This window comes from Sus scrofa, chromosome 6 (assembly GCF_000003025.6).
Source record: "Sus scrofa isolate TJ Tabasco breed Duroc chromosome 6, Sscrofa11.1, whole genome shotgun sequence".
Classification (NCBI taxonomy): Eukaryota; Metazoa; Chordata; class Mammalia; order Artiodactyla; family Suidae; genus Sus; species Sus scrofa.
In genome coordinates, this window is record NC_010448.4 from 34946719 (window position 1) to 34964687 (window position 17969).

General features: G+C 54.0%; 1 protein-coding gene across 2 annotated transcripts in view; it reads left to right on the forward strand.

The window, feature by feature from the left end:
• Positions 1 to 17969, forward strand: part of ZNF423 (zinc finger protein 423) — a 370410-nt gene that overhangs the window by 17433 nt on the left and 335008 nt on the right. Inside the window, exon 1 of one of the 2 annotated variants that reach the window (XM_021094223.1) lies at positions 2346 to 2571. The exons of the other annotated variant lie outside the window; for it this stretch is intronic. The gene's annotated coding sequence lies outside the window, so the exon portion shown is untranslated. Of the gene's footprint in view, positions 1 to 2345; positions 2572 to 17969 lie in introns of those variants that run through there. 2 annotated transcript variants of the gene reach the window in all.

The following is a 17969-nucleotide window of genomic DNA, read 5'->3' on the forward strand; positions in this document are numbered from 1 at the left end:
GAAGATGCAGGTGGCGGCGGCAGGGAATCTGGCTTTTAATATATCAACCGCTGGGGCTGCCCTGCTGTCCTGGAGGGGCCAGCTTGTGAATGAGGTTTCTGCCTTCCCCATTCTCTGCACCTCACCAAGGGACAGCTGCCTTTCTAGAGGGGCGCACTGGCCAGGCACAGGGAAGGGGACTGTGTGGGCCTATGCCCCAGAACAGGTGCGCTTAGGCGTGTCCATGGGTTTATGTGGGCGTGCATGAGTGAGTCTGTGCATGTGTGTACCAGCTCAAATTCTTCTTTGTGTGTCCATGTTTGTATGCGTGTGTGCCTGTACACAGGATGTGTGAGCACCAGCCTCCGGGGGAAAGATTCTTGCCATTGCTTGTGTGGTTCAAAAAATCAGTACCGGGGTAGAGACTTGGGGTGGTAGACTTGGTTTGTGAATTTCCTTTCTGTCCATTCATTGGGGTACTTTTGGCGCATCTACTGTGTATGGGCCAAGCACGATGCTTGACGCGAGTTCGCTACCGCAAAGAAGCAATTCCTTTCTCCTCGCCAAGATTGAGCCGACATCTGTAAAGTCACGGTCGTGAGGGTGAGAAATGAGTTTATGTTCTTGTTTCCCAATATGTATTCCAGGATTTTGCTGATGTTCCACCGAAAGGAAAAAAATATTTTCTGTGGCCAAACACATTTGGCAGCCACTGCGTTAAACAGAGTTACAAGTTTTTAAGACTTTCAGGGCTTCTCAGAGCCTTGACTGTGCTAAGGTGGGGCTCTCTCAGACCCATTAATACTTTCCAAACGAGACTTAATAGTCATGGAATCCTAAGACCTGAGTTCAGTTTGAGTTTCTTTGAAGGTATACTGTCATTACTGGTTTACCCATTCATTCGTTTATTTATTCATCCCACACATGTTTATTGAGCACCTCCTATGGGCCAGGCACTCTAAAAGTTTATTCTAGTGAGGGTGAGAGCCCATTTACAAGTACAAGAGTCAATAACATAATTTCTGGGAAATAAAGCCAGTCCTGGGATAGGCAGGGAGTGGTTTGGGGAACACTGTCCAGACAGGGCCATTTGGGAGGTGACCCTTGAGTCCAAGGCAATGAGGGAGCCGGTCACAGAGAGGAGCTGGAGGCCTTGGCGGTTGGTGCTTTGGAGGGTGTGGGACGTGGGGATCCTTCCCTGGGCCTGTGCCTCCTCAGCTGGGAGGACCTACCACCCGCCCAGCCCTTTTCGGTTTCCACGGCACTGTCCAGGCCTCAGAGAGCTGCTCCTCTGGGTGGTGAGTCAATTTGATGAGGCTCTTTCTGAGCAAGGGCGGCTTCTGGCTCTCAGTCTTGCCCTGGGCGCCTCCGTGGAGCTCCCTTCTGAATCACACAGTCCCAGCTCAGTGGAGTGCTGAGAAAATCACTACGCAGAGCTCAGGCCCACCCCCCACGCCCGGCAGGCCCGCCGAGACTGTGCACACCACCTGGCAGAGCCCCTGCCTGTCCGGGTCCCTGCCGGGTCCCCAGAGCCTGGGTCTGGACCCACATTCCCACCCCCATCGGACAGATGGGAAAATGAGGCCAGAAGGCTCCCACAGCCCATTCCCTCTGAGGCCCAGCCCAGAATCCAACCTTTTTCCAAGCCAGGGCTGTGACCCGAGGCTGGTGGGATGGGGACTGCAGACACTTCCGGGACGGGAGGTGGGATGTGGGGGCCTCCAAGATCCTCTTGGGGTTTGTCTGCTGAGTTGCCCAGGGGGACGTGCGCGTCCGTGCCCCCGGGAGATGAGAGAAGGGGAGTGGAGAGCCGTGGGGAAGGGGGTCACGCTCGCTGGGAGAGGGCGAGGAGATCTGGGGTTGGGGAGGAGGCGGGAAAGGAGATGGGGAGGGGACGAAGAGGAGGGGGCTCGGGGCACGTCCTGCCCTGAGAGCCTGGCCAGCGGGCCGGGTGCTTGGGAACGCGGCCCCTCCCTGGGCCCTCGTCTGCCAGCCCCGCGGGGCGGCCCCGGGACCCCTTTGAGGCGGCCGTCCTGGGAACGCGTCGGGCCGCCCCCCCGCCCGGAAGGGCTCCATGGCTGCGGCGCAATAACTCAGGCCCAGGTTTGGGCACAAAGCGGCCGCGGCGGGGGGCCGGCTGGGAAGGCGCGGGTTGCGGCGCTCGCTCGCGCTGCCCGGGTGGGGCCGGGGCTTGTTCTGCACCGCGGGCCGCCCCCGGCCGCCCGCCCCTCGGAGTCTGGGGCTGGCCGGGCCCAGCTGGCGCCCCTAGGACTCCCGAGTCCGCCCCGGCCCAGGGCCGGAGGCGGGCCGGGCAGGAGGCGGCGGCGGCGGCGGCGTCTAACCCGCAGCCGGGTGCCGTCTAACCCGCAGCCGGGTGCCGGCCGGTGGGTGGGCGGCGGTCCCCGCCCGCCAGATTTGCGCCTTGGGGGAGCTGGGTGCCGACTGGAGCGCTGATTGGCCCGCAGCTTTGGGGCGGGGCCAGGAGAGGGCACTTGACCACCGCTGCGGCCATCCCGGAGTGTGCAGTAATGAAAGAATAAACGTCCTTCTGAGCTCTTCTCATTTAAGCTTCTCTACAGCGCTGTGAAGGAGGTACTGTGACTGCACCCGTTTCACAGAGGAGGAAACTGAGGCACACGATGGCAAAGCAAATGGCTCAGGGTCTCACAGCTGGGACCAGGCAGCATTTGAACGAAGGCCCTGGCCCCACAGCCGTGCTCTGCCCCTGCGTGGTGCCCAGGCGCGTGTGTATGGGACATGTGGGCGCGGGAGTGCAATTCTGAGTGCATTTGTATATGTTCAAGAAATTACAGACAGAAGATTTGTGAACAGATCTAGTGGTTCTGGGTTTGCCACTTAGGATTCACTCACCCATTCATTCACTAATGGATACCTCTGACTTCATTCATTCCCTGGGTGCCTTCATTTCTGGTTCCAGTACTAGATCTTATGTTGCACAGTGACCAGTGAAAAGGGCTGGGCCCCTGCCTTCAGGGATTTTGCAGTTTAGTTGGTGGCGGCATTGTGAGACTCAATAAGGAGTGAGCAGTTGTTGGAGTTTCTGTCGTGGAGCAGTGAAAACGAATTCAACTAGAAACCATGAGGTTGCAGGTTCGATCCCTGGAGTCCCTAAGTGGGTTAAGGATCTGGCATTGTTGTGAGCTGTGGGGTAGGTCACAGATGCAGCTCAGATCTGGTGTTGCTGTGGCTGTGGCATAGGCTGACGGTTACAGCTCCGATTAGACCCCTGGCCTGGGAACCGTCATATGCTGAGGGTGTGGCCCTAAAAAGACCAAAAAAAAAAAAAAAAAAAAAGAAAAAGAAAAGAAAAGACTGAGCAGTTACACCAATATGCAGGTGGGGTGGCCCACCAGTCCTTTTGGGAGAGTCCCTGGGCATGCCCCTGGGCCTCGAGCTTGAACAACCCTGGAGGTTTGCACAACCTCTGAGCATGGCGTGGTTCCAGAGGTTCTCATGGGCACTTCCAAGGGCACTTCATTACCCAGGAAGTAGGTTGGAGGGGTCCCTCCTCATCTGCCAGATGAGAAAGGGTGATCCGGAGATGCCCACGGCCTTGCCTTGGCTCACACTGCACACATGTGGCAAGTTGGTGTCCAGTTGTCTGTCAGGCTACTCATTTCAAGGTCTCCATGTCCCATGGGCTGGGATTCTGTCCTCCAGGCCCTGGCTTACTAGGGCCTAAGCCTCCCTCTGCACACCGTCAGTGTTGGAGGTGGAGGGCGAGTCTTAGCATTCACTGGCACCAGGTCCCTGAGCTGTCCTGATCCTTCTGAGCTCCAGGCAGGCCAGTGAGAAGACAGCTGCCCTCATGTGCCTGCTGCATCCACAGTTCAGTCTGAATTGGGTATCTGATTGGGCTCTATTCTGAATTTCTTGTCTCCATTGCCTCAAAATCCTCATGGCTCAGGCTCGCCCTGGGAGCTTGAAGCCTGTGGTAGGTTCTGGATCTGAGCTTGGGGTCGGGCGGGGCCTGACTCAGACCTCTCTGTGCATTTTGTCTTGTCTTATTTTTGCTCGGAGGGTTCCAAGCCTGCTCTGGTCTGTGGACACAGGTTTGTTCTGGGCCGCAAGGATGGCAGGAGGGGAAAATTACTGAGGCTTGGTGCACGCTGAGTGCTTTATATATGTATTTTCTCATGAACTCCCCTCCCCTGCGAGGCTGGTACCATTACTTTTGCCATCCTGCAGGTGAGGGAGCTTGGAGGGGCAGCCTGAGATCCGAGGTCACACATCATGACCAGGCCAGCTGACACCGTGTGCCTGCCCGCGTCACTCCCAGAGCCACCTTCTGTATCCCTGGTGGATGAGTGGCTTCCCCTCCCCCAGGAGCCAGGCTGGGCGACAGACCCATAAACAGTTATGAACTCTGAGGCTGTAACACCGCGTTCCCCCTGAGGACCCAGCCGGTGGCCAAGTCCACACGCCCCACTCCCCTCCCCCTCTCTGGCCTGCCTGGGCCTACTTCTAAAGTTCAGCTGTGGGAGAAGCAGCTTGGACAGGTTGGGTGGGAGGATGTAGCCAGGCCCTTGGGACATTTGGGGTGGCTGGTGGACAGGGCTGTACCTGCTTCCTGCTTTCTTAGGAACTGCACCCCCCCTGCACCCCGCGGGGGGGGGCAGGCCAGCCCTCTTTCTGCTAGGTGGGAGGTGCTGACGTGCCACATTTAGCGTGGGGAGTCCTTCCTTCTACCCTCACTCCCCACCCTCAGGCCCCAAGAGTCCTGCTGGCTCGGCCCAGGAATCTTGGATGCAGTGGTTGGGGGTGGGTGGCCTTGCGGAGGGAACTCAAAGATTTAAAGGGCCCAGTCCTCTGGGCCTCTCTCTGTTTCCACAAACGGCCCCTTGGGCCCAGGACATGGCCTATGAGCCTGCATGGGCCAACACTTTCCCCTGAGCTTGGGTTTGAACCCAGGGCGCATGTCCCTCCAGGGCTGGGTTTCCAGGCAGCCCTTTGACCTACGCCCAAAGTGACCAAGAGGCCCGGGAGCTGCAGGGTCCCTCCCCACCCCCTGCCCCCGCTCCTGAAATCCCTCTCCCTGGGCACTGACCCTCTGTATTCTCTGCCCTCCACCCCCTCCTGTGCAGGCTTCCTGGAACCCAGGGACCCTGGAGGTTTCTGGACCATATCGAGTTGCCTGGGTGGTGGTTTCCTTTTTTTTTTTTTTTTGGGCCATGCAGGGTGGAGGAGCTGGGAGAGAAGCCCATGATTGGGCCAGGGCCAGCCAAGGGTGGAGGCCGACTGGAGCCTGTGTCTCTCTGGGTCGAGCTCTGCCCCCCCCCCAACCCCAGCCCCTACCTCTGAGGGGCCTGGGGGCCTGGCTTCCCCTCCTTGCTGGGACCAGCCCTGTTTGGCATTTCCTGCCTCCTCCTCCCTTTCATTTTGCACCAGGCTTCCCAAGGATGCCCCTGGGCTGGGTGGGTAGTGGCGGGGGGGTAGGATTGGGGCTGTGGGCCCCACTCTTAGCATTCTCCCTGGTGACTGGGGCCTGGCTTGACCTGGCACCACCACTGTCCCCCCTGAGCCTGGGCCCAGGATGGGGTCAGCTGGATTGCTTCTCCCTAGGCTGCACCTCCTGGCTGGACTGCTGGGCTGGGCCCCCCTCCAGGTCTGAGCCAGGAGGCCAGAGCTGATGGCGAGTGGGGGGCAGGGCTCTAGGAGAGGCGAGGGGGAAAGCAGAGCCCCCAAGGCCAGGGGGTGGCGGAAGAAAGGGAAGCACCAACCCTCTGGGGGCAGAAGCCAGGAGGAAAGCCCGTTGGAGTTAATTCTGAGGCGATTTTGAGAAGCCCCAAGTCCTTGGCAGCTCTGCCCTGGCCCCCCAAGGCCCACTGCACACATGGTTTTGCTTTTCCAGGCATCTTCCCTCTGTCCCCTCCCTCTGGGTGCCTTCTGAGCTCCTAGGGCCCCTCCCCCAGTCCTCTTGGGCCCCCTCCTTCCTCCTTGACCCACTTTAGTCCCCTGTTGCTGGGGGAGGGGAGCGCGCAGCCGGCGGCTCTGATCCTGGCTGCCTCCCCCGGCATCCCTTGGGGCGGGCTCTGGATGGAGCCAGCAGGCTGAGCCGGCCCGGCCCCAGGGACTGGCACACGGCGTGCTCCGAGTGGCAGCCTCCCTGCCCCCTCCATGGACAGACAGTTCTGGACAGCTGCCCCTGCCTGGGCCCCTGGGAGGCCCTGCCAGGCCCAGGCTCCGGTTTCCCCCAGCCCCAGGGAGCTGCTGCTCCAGAAGTCCCTCCTACCGCTGCCTCCTGGCCGAGCACACTTCCCAGAGGGGCCCGTGGGGCCGGGCCAGGCCCTCGCCTCCACCCCTTCTTCTAAATCTCTGCTGGAGAGACTGGAGCTGGGGTCAAGTTCCGTGTGGGCTGTTGATCTGTGTGATGTGGGGAAATCCGCCCACCCTCTCTGGGCCTCATCGATGGGATGAAGGATTTGGACCAGATAGCTAACCTTTAGTGAGCATTTACTATGTTCCAAGAACTCAGCTAAGCATGTTACATGTGATCTCACTGTGTTGTCGAAATGATGTAAGCCTCAGGCCTATTAAAAGATAAGGCTTTAGATGTGATGCAGAAAGGGAAAGTAATTTGCTCGAGGTCACACAGGGAGTCCGTGGTGGAACCACTGGGGTTTGAACTCAAGCAAATCCTGTAAGATGAATTTCCATTGCCCTAACGTTCTAGAAGCCATCCCTATACCAGGGCCGTTCACTCTTCCTGGACTACTGCCTGGCTGTCTGAGGACTCGAGATCCTCCTTCAGGGGTCCTGCCTGAGGCCCCTGTCCCTCTGCCCTGCTCTGGTGTTGCATGGGTCCCCACCCCTGCCCCCTGCCCCGCCACAGGCTGTGGGAAGCCAAGGCCCCAGGATGCCCGCCAGCTGGGAACTCACTCCATCCTGAGGCCTGGTTCTGTGGTCCAGGGCCCTGGCCCCACGTGTGATCACTCTGTGCACAGGATGTGTCCTGGCTTCCAGCGCTGCCAACCGCAGGAGCCATGAGCCAGCGGGAATTTCTGCACGCTCCCTGCATGACCACCAGCTCAGGCCTGCGGAACCCCCTGCGAGCCCTTCCCCTCTCCCGCGTCTCATAATCTCGGCAAAACACAAATGTGCAGAACTGGGCGGCAGACCCCGAGGGTACTGCCCAAATTTGGGGAACCGTGCTTCTCTAGTCTCTGCATTTTCTGTCTTTTCTTCTTTGAGTCTTGACATCTGTCCGTCCTCTGGGAACCTTGTTATTTCACCATCATTGTCTTACTGAACAGAGGAGGGGGTGGGTGGTGGTGGAGCGGGGGTGGGGGTGGGGGTCCTGGAAGCAAAATCAGGACATCTTTTCTTATTTGCCTAATTTCCTCACTTAAACGTATCTTGTGATTAAACATTTTCTTAGCAGGCTTGGTCAGGGCTGCGCGAGTTTTCTTTTCATAAACATTGGCAAGTGAATTTAACAGCCGTGTTTGTATTAGCTGGAGGTTTCATTTGCATAGTGATTGTTCTTATGAAGCAAAATAATCACTCGCAGTTTATGAAACTATATAAATACTGGGGTCTGGAGCCGGGCGCATGCGCGGGTCTTTCTTCCTGCCTGGAGATCCATCCATCCTGTTCAGGCAGGAAACTCAAGGTCCAGGAAGAGCCAAGTGTGACTGGTTTCTCCCTGGGGAGGTGTTTCCTGGGCTGGTATTGCTTGATGGGTGGAGCTTGTGGTCCCCATTCCACGAGCTCCTTCAAGGGCCTAAAAGGGGGATCTGGCCGAGGTGAGCTGACCTGAGTATCTACTCCTTTTTGTTGGTCTTCCAGCCTTTTTGATTAAGATGGCACATTGGTGGCCTGAGGCGCAGTGTTGCCCACAGATATGTTGTGATGGGGCTGTGCTGTGTTTGCAAGAAATAAACCAACATTTAAAAATGTGGAGATTTCACCGAAAAATATATCCAGGTGTCTCGCTTCTCTCTTGTAACAGATGGGCTGACCTGGGACCCCTCGGCCCACTGTCCTGCCTGGCAACCATCCTGGCAGTGGAGGGCGGAGGCTGCACCTGCAGGTGGAGTGTATTCATCACAGCCCCTCTGCACAAGTCAGTTTAGGTGCCTGCCGGCCCCCGAGGGATTTGGGATCCTGACTGCAGTGGTTCTGCCCACCCAGCTTGAGTCCTTCCTGTAAGCTTGAGGCTCAGCGTTCCACTGGGATGCCCTCTGGGTGCCCTGCTCTGATCTGTTATAAGATGTCTGCTCAGGCTCTGCCTCTTTGAGGCGCTTCCCCTGGGCTCCCTGGCTCTGCCCCAGGGGCTGTGGGTTCCAGGCCTCCTGATGTCCATATCGGCCAAGGGCAGAGATCTGGAAAAGGAGCCACTTTGGGAGGTCACCGCCTTATTCCCAGGAGCCTGCCTCTGCTCACAACATTCCTGGCCTCTTCCTCAGCAGCTCCCTTTAGAGCCGACTGCCCCCAGAAGACAGGCGTTTCATGATCTCACACTGTTTTTGAGACTCAAGCAACATCGCTCGGCTTGGTCAGCAGACTTGGCCCGAGTGACTTTTTAGCCGAATTCATTTTAATCTACTCATGTTGGGTGGGCCCAGGATAATACCTGCACAGTTGCAAATGGTTTGACAAAGGCTTGGGGCTGGAGTTGGATTTAGAGCTAAGGAGGGGCGCCTGCCCCACACCCCCAGAAGACCTGGCCTCGGTAGCAGAGCGCGCAGATGCTTAGTGGCTTTTCCGGAGCCTCTGCTTTGTAGGAGGAAAAGTCAGAAGGGACAAAGCGAGCGGGTAGAACGGATTCCTGCCAATAACTTGTTCATTCTGCAGAGCTCGGTCCCCATAGCCCGGGTGTCTTAGGACCTCTTAGGAAAGCAGTTTAGATCCCAGTGTGCCCCCAGGCCTTCATCGTGTGCAGCCCTGCCTGGAAACTACACTCAGGACTCTGGTGTCCTTTCTTTTTCTTTTTTTCTTTAGGGCCTCCCCTGCAGCATATGGAGGTTCCCAGGCTAGGGGTCCAATTGGAGCTATAGCTGCCAGCCTTTGCCACAGCCACAGCAACGCCAGATGCAAGCCACATTTGCAGCCTACACCACAGCTTATGGCAATGCCGGATCCTTAACCCACTGAGCGAGGCCAGGGTTCGAACCTGCATCCTCATGGATACCAGTCAGATTTGTTTCTGCGGAGCCACAGCAGGAGTTCCTGGTGTCCTTTCTATAGTGTCCCCTGCTACCCTCACAGCAGCTCTAAGCGGTAGTTATATTATCCCCATTTTATAGATGAGGAAACTGAGGCCCTGAGGTCACACAGCTGGTGAATGGAGGAGTTGAGATTTGAACCCAGGCCTCTTGGCTCTCGAGCTCGCCTTCCTAAATGTGACTCATTTTATCGTTTCTCCAACAATAAAATAGGGAAACCATCCCCACTTCCTAGGAGTATTACAAGGATAAAATGAGCTAAGGAGGATCTTGTTGTGACCTCTAACCTCTGCTTATTAGAGCAGGAACATCGACTCCGGCCTGGTGAGATTGTTTTTAGACTGGTACTGTATGGTATCATTAAGCATAATGCTTTCTCCCTCCCCTGATCTTTATGAGCTAATATTTTTTGCCTATTTCACTCCTCTGGATGGAATTTTCTGCCAAGATTCTGAGCTTGTGAATTTCCCCTGCAGAAAGGATTGCACCTCTGACTGGTTGGGGCAGGGAGGGGCGCACAGAAATCTAGAGAAGAGAGGAAGAGCAAGCAGCTATGCTAGACATTCAGTTTTGATAGAATTGGCTGCCTGACAGGGCGTTCTGGCAATTGGGATGGAGAACATGAAATCCACATTCAAAACAACTTAAGCATAAGGGGATGCAACATCCCATAGGATGAGAAGTCTGGTGGGACTGTGGCATCAGAGTCCTCAGTGAAGCAGTCAACACTCTCAGTGACAACTCAGTTGCCTTCCATCTTTATCCTCTGTCCTGCTCAACACGTTGGCTCTTGCCCACAAAAGTTGTCTTCTCTTGGTGAGGAAATGGCTGCTGTGGGGCCGGACATCACACCTACGTAATCAATATTGAAAAACCAGGCGAGAGAAACTCTCTTTCATAGACCTATCTTTAGGGGAAGGACACTCTCCTTAAATGGTCCTGTGGTCCCTCCCTTGTGTCTCATTGCTGGGAATGGCCTCCTCTGTGCATCCTAGACCGATACAGGCCAAGATATGGAACACCATTGCTGGGCTCTAGAGAGCTCCAGCTTTCCTTAGATTTAGTGGCCTTTGGGAATATCAACAAATTTAAGTTGGATCAGCAAGAAAAAAATGGATGCTGGGGAGGTACCTTGTGCTGTTTGGGGACAAGCCAGTTGTAGGGGGCCTGTGCCAGGCCCTGTCTGTCCCTCTCTCTTTTTCTTTTTCTTTTTTTTTTTTTTTTTTTTTTTGTCTTTTTGCTATTTCTTTGGGCCGCTCCCGTGGCATATGGAGGTTCCCAGGCTAGGGGTCTAATCGGAGCTGTAGCCACTGGCCTACGCCAGAGCCACAGCAACGCAGGATCCGAGCCGCGTCTGCAACCTACACCACAGCTCACGGCAATGCCGGATCCTTCACCCACTGAGCAAGGGCAGGGACCGAACCTACAACCTCATGGTTCCTAGTTGGATTCGTTAACCACTGCGCCATGACGGAACTCCGTTTGGATGCCGCATGGCATATGGAGTTCCAGGCTAGGGATCAGATCTGAGTTGCAGCCTAGCTGTGGCAACACTGGATCCTTTAACCCACGGTGCCGGGCTGGGGATCGAACCTGCCACCTGGTGATGCAGAGACACCACCCATCCTGTTGTGCTACAGCAGGAACTCCTGTGTCTCTTTTCATGCAAGGTTCTGGATACCTCCCTGGTCTCGTTAGGACCCTCCCGCATAGCCTGAGCTTTCATTAGGATAGAAAGATTTGTTCCTCTCCTCCTGTTCTAGGACTACACGGTTCTCTTTGCCCATCTTTCCCTCTGATGGACTCTCCCTGCCCCCTGTTCCACCTGGCTGGCGCCTCCTCATCCTTCTGGACTCAGTGCAGTGTGGCTTTTCCTGACCACCTTTCCTTGTTCCTGCTCTAATGAGGGGAGCGTAGCGGTCACAGGGAAATCCTGGCTCATTGCATCCTTGTAATTCCCCTCGGAAGTAGGGGCACTGCTACTGGTCTCTATTTTTTTTAGATTTTTATTTTTTTGATTATAGTTGATTTACAATGTTCTGTCAATTTCTGCTGTACAGCAAAGTGACCCAGTCATATATACAGATTCAGATGTGTGTGTGTGTGTGTGTGTGTGTGTGTATGTGTGTATTCATTCTTTTTCTCACATTAGCCTCCATCATGTTCCATCACAAGCAACGGAGCTAAACAGCGGGATCTTATTGCTTATCCACTTCAAAAGCAAGAGTTTGCATCTATTAACCCCAATATATATATTTTTAATATCATGTTTGTTATTTGCCGTGGGAATTTATTTATGAGTTTGCTTGTTTACAGTCTTCCTTTTGCACCGAACTCTCAGCTGTATCTGGACCAGGACTGGATCTGACTTGCCCCCTCCCGTGTCCCGAGGCTTCAGGAGGGAGGCCGGGGCGGGGGGGAGGGATTTAGGCGGTGCCCGGGCGTGGAGCAGGCATTTAGTGAATACGCACTGCATGGAGGACCTGCCTGTGTTTCTTGTCTCTTTGCTTTGCCTCATCTGCTTCTCTCTCCCTCTCCCCTGGCCCCCTAATTCCTTCTTACCTTCTTTGCTCTTTGAGGATGTCTCCATGCGTCTGTGGATGGACCCTTTTCACTTTGCAGTGACCAGATGGCGAGCTGGGGCTTCTCTAAGGGCTAGCTCTGTGAAAACATCCGCATCTGAAGTGGACAGACAGTGGAGAGCATTGGGGGGTGGGGGCATGGGCTGAGGCCCGTGGGGCTGGTTGGCCCAGTGGCTGAAGCCAAGAGGCAGCTCGCACTGCCTGTCTGGACGTCTGGATCGGACCCTTGCCTACACACGTCCAGTCGCCTTGCCCCCAGGATGGTTCTTTTTTGTGTCTGGGAACTCCCTCCTTCCACGAGACAGTAGAGTCGGCCCATTTCATTCCTAAGAAAGCCATTCGCTGATCAGTCTCAATGAGGCTAAACAGTACCACTGGCATGGGAGCCAGCTGGTCTTTTTAGACCCGCAAAGGTAGAGAGGGTTGGCAGTGTTTCTTTTAAGTTGAAAGGCATGAGGGGAGTTCTCGTTGTGGCTCAGCGGGTTATGAACCAGAGTAGTATCCATGAGGATGTGGGTTGGATCCCTGGCCTCACCCAGTGAGTTAAAGATCTGGCGCTGCCATGAGCTGTGGTGTTGGTCACAGATGCAGCTTGGATCCCCCATTGCTGTGGCTGTGGTGTAGGCCGGCAGCTGTAGCTCCTATTGGACCCCTAGCCTGGGAACCTCCATATGCCGCAGGTACAGCCCTAAAAACCAAAAGAAAAAGTTTAAAGACATGAATCTGAATAATTTAGAGGAATTCTTTGACCCGAATGGTCAGTTTGACTGTTGACAGGGGTCAGCTGAAGTGGATTCTGGGCCACACAACGTGGACATTGCCACCTTGTCACCGTGGGACTGGGTGGGGGAGAGCAAAGGACAAGCCCTGTCCAGGTTAGGTGACACTGAGGGGAGCGGGAGCACGGGTTTGACGGGGGACTCGGCTGAAAGGTGGGAGAACCAGATTAGGCAAGCCTGCCTCAAAGCTCTCCTGCAGGAGTTCCTATTGTAGCTCATCGGAAACGAATCTGACTAGTGTCCACGAGGACGCAGGTTCGATCCCTGGCCTTGCTTAGTGGGTTAAGGATCTGGCATTGCCGTGAGCTGTGGTATAGGTCGCAGACGTGGTTCGGATCTGGCATTGCTATGGCTGTGGTGTAGGCCCGCAGCTACATCTCTGATTCGACCCCTAGCCTGGGAACCTCATATGCCAAGGGTGCGGCCCTAAAAAAATAAAAAAAAAAGAAAGCTCTTCTGCAGTTGGATCCTCAGGCTGCCAAAGACGGTGCTCCATTCAGAAGGCTCAGGTCTCACCCTCAGGGTAGAGAAAGAACCTCCCTGGGTCTCCAGACCTCTTCGCTGAAGCTGGTTGTACGACAAATTATGGCCTTGCTCCTGTGCGCGGGTGGCACCCAGCGTGTGTACACGGTCCACGCGGGGCCTCGCCTGGGGCCCGGCGCCCACCCCAGGGACTCTGTGGGCAAAAGCATTGGCTGCAGTTTCAGCCTAATGAGCAAAGTGTTAGGCGGTGGGTCTGCAGATTCCCCACCGGGGGCCTGGTCTCCCCAAGGCCCCCAAAGTGGAGCCGTTGAAGCCGGCAGAGGCTTTGCTAGCGCCTGCTGTTGCTTTCAGGAATCTTGCTTATGTTGCCTTTTCTTTTTCAGTGGGAAGTGTCGGTGTGAGTAATTATATATATTTTCACAAACTTGAACTATGCTTCATTTAAACTTCTATAAACATGTCTGTATAATTCTAATTAACTGCTCGAATAAAGCCATCAGAAAGTTACATGGGGAAAGCTCATTTGCCAGACGGTTGCCTAAAAGCCAAGGAAAATATTATGTTCTTCCAACAAATGGACTATTCATGTTGATCGTTCCCAAGATAAACAGGAGATATTTGAGGACAAGTGAGATTTGAAGCAGTGATGGCTGAGCCTCTTGTAAGTGGTGTTCGCGAGTGTTGGCTGGCTGGGTGGCTTGATTGAGTGATAAATGCTCTTCAAGAAAAATGCCCCGGATTTGGAATGTGGGTTCAGGACCCTGGAGATGAGCCATCTCGTGGTGCTCTTGTTAATGTCCGTGGGCAGGAGGCCACTCCGACTTAGTGAAAAGTCTGGATCAGAGAAGTCATGCCCTTTCGCAGTCTGTACTAGGGTTACAAAGAAAGTGTGGACAAAAGAAAGTCTTGGGGCTGCTTTAATAATTGGGTAAGAATGGGGCGTTCCCGTTGTGGCGCAGTGGTTAACGAATACGACTAAGAGCCACGAGGCTGTGGGTTCGATCCCTGGCCTTGCTCCGTGGGTTAAGGATCTGGCATTGCCGTGAGCTGTGGTGTAGGTTACAGATGTGGCTCGGATCCTGCGTTGCTGTGGCTGTGGCAAAGGCCAGTGGCTACAGTTCCGATTCGACCCCTAGCCTGGGAACCTCCATATGCCGTGGGAGCGGCCCTAGAAATGGCAAAAAGACAAAAAAAAAATTGGGTAAGAATGATTTAAAGTCAACCTTTGGAGTTCCCTTTGTGGCTCAGTGGGTGAAGCACCTGACAGACTGTCCATGAGGATTCAGGTTCCTCTGTGGCCTTGGTCAGTGAGTTAAGGATCTGGTGTTGCCAAGAGCTGCAGTGTAGGTTGCAGATTTGGGTTGGATTCTGAGTTGCTGGGGCTGTGGTGTAGCCCTCAGCTGCAGCTCTGATTTGACCCCTAGCCCAGGAACTTCCATATGCTGCAGGTGCGGCTGTAAAGAGGAAAATAAAAAGTCAGCTATTCATTCATTCATTCATTCATTCATTCCTCTAGTCAATTATTGCTGAGCGCCTGACAGTGCCAGACGAGGGCTCTGGGTGTGGCGGTGAATAAAATGTCAACATCTGTGCCTTCCTGGAGCCCATGTCTGATTGTTGGTGGCGGGCAGGCAGGGACCCTGGTAAGTGAGCACGAGGTGTGTGGTGTGTTAGTGATCAGGCTCAGGAAGACAAGAAAGGGAAGAGGGCTGGGCACTGGGCTGGGCAGGTGCAGTTTCATTTTATTTTATTTTATTAAAAAAATTTTTTTTTGTCTTTTTGCTATTTCTTTGGGCCGCTCCCGCGGCATATGGAGGTTCCCAGGATAGGGGTCCAATCAGAGCTGTAGCCACCGGCCTACGCCAGAGCCACAGCAACTCGGGATCCGAGCCGAGTCTGCAACCTACACCACAGCTCACGGCAACGCCGGATCCTTCACCCACTGAGCAAGCGCAGGGACCGAACCTGCAACCTCATGGTTCCTAGTCAGATTCGTTAACCACTGCGCCACGACGGGAACTACTATTTTATTTTATTTTTATTTTGTTTTTTGGGGCCGCTACTGTGGCATATGGAGGTTCCCAGGCTAGGGGTTGAATTGGAGCTATAGCTGCTGGCCTACACCACAGCCACAGCAATGCAGAATCTGAGCCTCATCTGCAACCTACACCACAGCTCACGGCAATGCCAGATCCTTAACCCACTGCACGAGGCCAGGGATTGAACCTGCAATCTCATGGTTACTAGTCGGATTTGTTTCCACTGAGCCAGTAGGGGAACTCCAGGTGCGGTTCTAGATCAGGTGAGGGAAGGCCCTTCTAAGGAGATGACTGGGATTGATGACGTGAGGAGGTGATAGGCCTTTCCAGGCAACGGGAACAGCAAGTGCAAAGGCCTGGTGCAGAAGAGCGCCTGGATGTCCGAGGAAGGGTGAGAAGGCCTGTGTGCCTGGGGCTGAGCTGCTGGTGGGAAGAAGTGGGGGATGACATCGGAGAGCTGAAATCGAGGGCAGGGGAAGGTAGTCAAGTCTTTGATTCTGTGTAAGAAGATGCTTCTGAGCGGCTTTTCCTTTACTATGGCCTTTACTTCGCAGGATGAACAAGGCTAACATTTTGCAGCACTCACGCAATTGCATCCGGTGCAAATAATATTCAAAAACAGAGAGAGGAGGCAGTTCCTGTCATGGCTCAGTGGTTAACGAATCTGACTAGGAACCATGAGATTGCGGGTTCCATCCCTGGCTTGCTCAGTGGGTTAAGGATCTGGCGTTGCTGTGAGCTGTGGTGTAGGCCGGCAGCTGTACCTCTGATCCGACCCCTAGCCTGGGAATCTCCATGTGCCGTGGGTATGGCCGTAAAAGGACAAAAGACAAAAAAAAAAAAAAAAAGAGAGAGAGAGAGAGGAAAATACCCACCCGCACCCCCCAACCTGTTCCCCCTGCAGAGAAGCACTGTTCCACTTGGGGAAGGCGCCTCTCAGCCCCCCCTCATCTTATCATCTCCTTTAGCTTCTTTCCTACCGGCCTTTGCAAAGGTCACTGAGAAATGCTCAGTGAAGTCCCCGCTTGCATGTCACAGGTGACTCATTTTGGGACCGAAGATTAGGTCCCAAAGGAGGCTCTGTTATACCCTTAAAAAACTGGAAACTGGAGTCCAGGTCGTTTTAGGGGGCTTTGGACAGCTGAAAACCTGTTGAAAAGGGAGCCTCTGGAGGGCTGATGGGTTTGTGCCGACAACGTTCAGTGCGGACAGTGAACGTTTTTTGAGTTCTTACAACATCCCAGGCACTAGACCTGAGTAGCCTTGTTTCAGTTCTCTCTTCTCTCTCTTTTTTTTTTTTTTTTTTGTCTTTTTGCCATTTCTTGGGCCGCTCCCGCAGCACATGGAGGTTCCCAGGCTAGGGGTCTAATCGGAGCTGTAGCTGCCAGCCTACGCGAGAGCCACAGCAACGCGGGATCCGAGCCGAGTCTGCAACCTACACCACAGCTCACAGCAATGCCGGATCCTTAACCCACTGAGCAAGGGCAGGGACCGAACCCGCGACCTCATGGTTCCTAGTCGGATTCGTTAACCACTGCGCCACGACGGGAACTCCCAGTTCTCTCTTCTCTTTTCCAATGTTTTTATGGTGGTAAAAGACACCTGACATAAAATGTACTGTTTTACCCATTTGGGCATGTACAGTTCAGGGTATTAAGTGCAGTCATACGGATGGGCAGCCTTCACCGCTGTGCTTCTCTGTAACTCTTTTCATCCTGTAAAACTGCACTTCTGTACTCACTAGACAGTAACTCCCATCTCCGTCTTCCTCCCAGCCCCTGGTAACTACTGTTTTACTTGCCGGCTCTAGGATCCGACTACTCTAGGTACCTCATGTAAAAGTGGCATCAGAAGTTCCCTTGTGGTGCAGCAGGTTAAGGATCTGGCATTATCCCTACGGTGGCTCTGGTTACAGGTGTGGCGTGGGGTTGATCCCTGGCCCCGGAAATTCTGCAGGCTGCAGGCTCAGCCATAAACAGAAAGAAAAAGAAAAAAAGTGGAATCATACAGAATTTGTCTTGAGCATTGTGTTCTCAAGGTTCATCCATGCTGTAGCATATTGCAGAATTGCTTTCCTTTTCTTCCTTCCTTCCTTCCTTCCCTCCTTCCCTCCTTCCTTCTTTCCTTCTCTCTTTCTCTTTCTTTCTTTCTGCTTTTTAGGGCTGCACCTGCAGCATATGGAAGCTCCTAAGCTCGGGGCTGAATTGGAGCTACACCACAGCTCACGGCAATGCCGGATCCTTTAACCCCCTGAGTGAGGTCAGGGATCAGACCGCATCCTCATGGATACCAGTTGGGTTCGTTTCCGCTGAGCCGCAATGGGAACTCCCCAGAACTGCTTTCTTTTTAAAGGCCGAGTAATATTCCACCGTATAGTTATACCATCTTTTCTTTAGCCATTCATCTGTTGGTACATTGGGTTGTTTCCATCCCGTGGCTGTGTGAGTAATGCTGCTATGAGCATGGGTATATGACTCTGCTTCCAGTTCCTTTGAATGCATCCCCAGAAGCAGAGCTGCTGCATCATGGGGTAATACTCTTTTCTATAGTGGCTGGACCATTTTATATTCCCGCAAATGGTGCACAAGGGTTCCCCTTTCTCTACATCTTTGTCAACCCTTGTTGTTATCTGGCTTTGTTTTGTTTCGTTTCATTTTGTTTTGATAGTAGCCCTCCTAATGTGTGAGGTGGTATCTCATTGTAGTTTTGATTTGCATTTCCCTAAGGAGTAGTGATGTTGAACATCTATTCATGCACCTATTGGCTATTTGTATGTCTTCTTTGAAGAAATGTCTATTGAAGTCCTTTACCCACTTTCGCATCGGATTGTTTGTTCTTTTCCGTTGTCGAGGTTTTAGAGTTCTCCATGTGTTCCGGATATATGATTTGCGCATTTTTCTCCCAGTCTGTCGATTTTCT